The sequence below is a fragment of the Triticum dicoccoides genome, chromosome 5B (assembly GCF_002162155.2).
Source record: "Triticum dicoccoides isolate Atlit2015 ecotype Zavitan chromosome 5B, WEW_v2.0, whole genome shotgun sequence".
NCBI classification, from domain to species: Eukaryota; Viridiplantae; Streptophyta; class Magnoliopsida; order Poales; family Poaceae; genus Triticum; species Triticum dicoccoides.
In genome coordinates this window covers 466,985,806-466,989,675 of record NC_041389.1, presented here as the reverse complement: position 1 = coordinate 466,989,675, position 3,870 = coordinate 466,985,806, and positions in this window count along the sequence as shown.

The following is a 3,870-nucleotide window of genomic DNA, read 5'->3' as shown; positions in this document are numbered from 1 at the left end:
CCATGTGGATGTGAAGGAGATAGTCCTCGATCCAAACCGCATGATCTGTTGTGCCATCGTATGATTCAATGTTTACGGGTTTGAAACCCTCGGAGATTTGATGATCCATTACTTCATCTGTGAAGCATAGTGGGTGTGCGGCGCCTCTGTATTGGGCTATATCACGACGCAGCTCAAATGAGCTTTGTCTACTGTGTTCGGCCCGGCCGGAATTGTTGTGTCCGGCGTGACGGTTGTCATCACGTATCGTGGGGCGCCCACGCGATCCGTAGATCAATCTTATTTGTCTTGCCTTGTCCTCCAATATGTCTCGCAAGTGTGACGCATTCCCCCGTGGCTTTGTACTTTTCGAGCGATGTCGGGGTGCGGCTTTAGCGGAGGGCCTAGAGGCCTCTCTGTCGCGGCCACAAGGTGGCCGGTCGGCCGCGTCATGCGCTGGTGATGTAGGTTTGGGTGCTTCCTCCTCTAATTGGGGTAGCAGCCTACGTTTTGGGTAGCTCTTGGAGGGGCGATCGAGTTTGTACTCTTCGGCTTCAAGGACTTCGGTCCATTTGTCAGCTAGCAAGTCTTGGTCAGCTCTAAGCTGCTGCTGCTTTTTCTTGAGGCTGCTTGCCATGGCCATAAGCCTGCGCTTGAAATGCTCTTGTTCGACGGGATCCTCGGGCACGACAAATTCGTCGTCGTCGAGGCTTGCTTCATCTTCGGAGGGAGGCATATAATTATTGTCCTCTACCTCTCTGTCTGCCTCTCTATCATGAGGGTTGGATTCTCCCTCCACCTGTGCTGAATCCTGCTAGAGGGGGTTGTCTTCGGCACTGTCTGGGGTGTTATTATCTCCCGTGCCGGAATCATCGTTTTTGCTATGTGGGGATTTAGAGCGGCGCCGCTGACGCCGGCGCTTGGGCTATTTCTTGGAGGGGTCATCCTCCGCTGTTCCATCGCCATTCCCATCTTTTGGGATGTCCACCATGTATATGTCGTATGACGAGGTGGCCTTCCAGTGCCCTATAGGCACTGGTTCTTGGTTATCTCCTGCATCGTCGTCCATACCGTCGATGTCTTCGGAGTCGAAGTCAAGCATGTCGGTTAAATCATCGATAGTGGCTACAAAGTGGGTGGTGGGTGGGCATTGAATTTCTTCGTCGTCTGCATCCCAACCTTCCTGACCATAGTCCGGCCAGGGCTCCCCTGATAAAGAGAGAGACTTTAGCGAGTTCGGGATGTCGCCAAAGGGCGAGTGCTGAAAGATGTCCGCGGCAGTGAACTCCATAACCGACGCACAATAGGATTTGATTGGCAGGGGCGCGGGAGGTTCAGAGTCCGAAAAGGAGTCCGGCACCTCGGAGTCACGGGCTTTGTGAAGGACAGGGATGGTGTTCGGCTCAATCGTCATAGAGATCGTAGCCCCCGAGGAGGTGTCCAACCACTCGTCCTCGACCGGCGAAGTCGGCTCTGAGCTAGGGGTCGGAGCGGACGCTGGTGCGGCCTCCAGGGTACTGTCCGGTGGCAGAGCTAGATCATACCCATCAAGACCGTGCGGCGCGCTTGGCTGTGGCTCGAATCCATCGAAGATCAAGTCTCCGCGGATGTCAGCCGTGTAGTTCAAACTCCCAAATCTAACCTGATGGCCAGGGGCGTAGCTTTCGATCTGCTCCAGATGGCCAAGTGAATTGGCCCGCAGTGCAAAGCAGCCGAATGCGAAGATCTGTCCGGGGAGAAAAGTCTCACCCTGGACCGCGTCGTTGTTGATGATCGAAGGAGCCATCGGGCCTAAAGGTGACGACACAAAGGAACTCTCAATGAAAGCACCAATGTCGGTTTCAAAACCGGCGGATCTCGGGTAGGGGGTCCCGAACTATGCGTCTAGGCGGATGGTAACAGGAGACAAGGGACACGATGTTTTCACCCAGGTTCGGGCCCTCTCGATGGAGGTAAAACCCTACTCCTGCTCGATTAATATTGATGATATGGGTAGTACAAGAGTAGATCTACCATGAGATCAAAAAGGCTAAACCCTAGAAGCTAGCCTATGGTATGATTGTTGTTCGTCCTACGGACTAAAACCCTTCGGTTTATATAGACACCGGAGAGGGCTAGGGTTACACAGAGTCGGTTACAATGGTAGGAAATCTACATATCCGTATTGCCAAGCTTGCCTTCCACGCCAAGGAAAGTCCCATCCGGACACGGGACGGAGTCTTCAATCTTGTATCTTCATAGTCCAGGAGTCCGGCCAATGGTGATAGTCCGGCTATCCGGACACCCCCTAACCCAGGACTCCCTCAGTAACCCCAACTCAAATCCCAATTAAAAATATCATCATTAACCCAATTCAAATTAATTTAGAGTAACGTGATGAAATCACATCAATAGTTTCAGGTACTAGATACTCAAGATGTCCATGATCGGGGACATGGCTAACCATGATTAGTTTATACACTCTGCAGAGATTGCGCATCCCCCCCCCCCACAAGACTCGACCGCATCCATGATCGGATGATTGAGACATAGCCTTTCTGAAGCATTAACTCTTCACTCTGGGTAGACAGTACCACCTACATCCCCTACATCTGCTAGCCTACCACTGAAAGAGGTCACGCAACATACTCAACTAAGCCAGAGCCCATAATGGCTTGTGGATGCACATGGAAGTTTCTAGCATGAATAATCTTATGATCCCTTTGAGCCTGGGTGGCATTCCATAGGATAATCACATGGGTACTCCGTGAATTCCAAAAACAGGCAACACTGGGTTCCCCAGGTGCCTCAGCCAATCCACCCAGATGTATATTAAAGTTGCCACCTTAATGTTATCCATGATTGAATAACTCTCAAACTTCCATGTGTGAATCACGATCCAATCCCCGTCTATGAGCATGGCTAAGCAATAAATAAGCATAACGTATATTCCCAGGGTGATCAAAAGGTATTAGTTTCCTACCTCAAGCACTACAACCAAAACCACATGTTCCCAAGCCTACTAATGCAACTATTTGAGGGGCAGAACTAATGCATAGTAAAAACTGGGTATAAAAGAGTATGATCAAAGTGTAACTTGCCTTGCTGACGATCTGCAAACTCTAGAGATTCGTAGTAACAAGCTTCGCACTCCGGATAATCTAGCGTAGACAAACTATAGCATACATAAGCAATCACTCAATCGAAACACGAGAAAACCGAGAAAAGATCCTAATCGAACATGAAACAAGCAAATGGCTTAAACTAACAAGAGTCAAACCTAACAGCAATATTAATAGGTGAATTAGATTTTAGCAGTAGGTACAAGTGATTAGCTATGCTTTGCAAAAAGATTCAACTCAAACGAAGCAACGGAAGTCAAAATACGAACGAAACAAGATCGCTTACTAATCTGGAGTAAACTCCAATTTTACAGTAACAAAATCATGTTTAAGTTGGTTAACTGGAAAGAACAGAACGATATGAAGATTTAGGCGCTGGTTTCATCAAACTTGGATAAACGAGTAAAAATTTATGCTAGTTTAAAGATCAGGAGCTAAATCGCGATAAAACTATTCGCGGATAGGTCCCTAACCGAACATAAACTAAAAAGAAAAATCCTACGACGCGAACGTTTGCTATAAGTACTTAACCGGCGAAAAGAATTCGTTAAAACGAACGAACGGGCATTCGTTAAATAATAAAACCGAACTAACTGATCTATAAACTGAACCGGCAAAAATAAATAATAATAAAAACCGACGAAAAACCTACATAAACCGATCTAGGTTTTATACCTAAAACCGGCGGTCGGCGGCGGCGGGAATCCGGCGAGATGGCGGCGGCGGCAGGCAACGACGACTGGTGGCGGCGACGCAGGCGAGCGGCAGTGGCGGCGGCACGCGGGCAGGC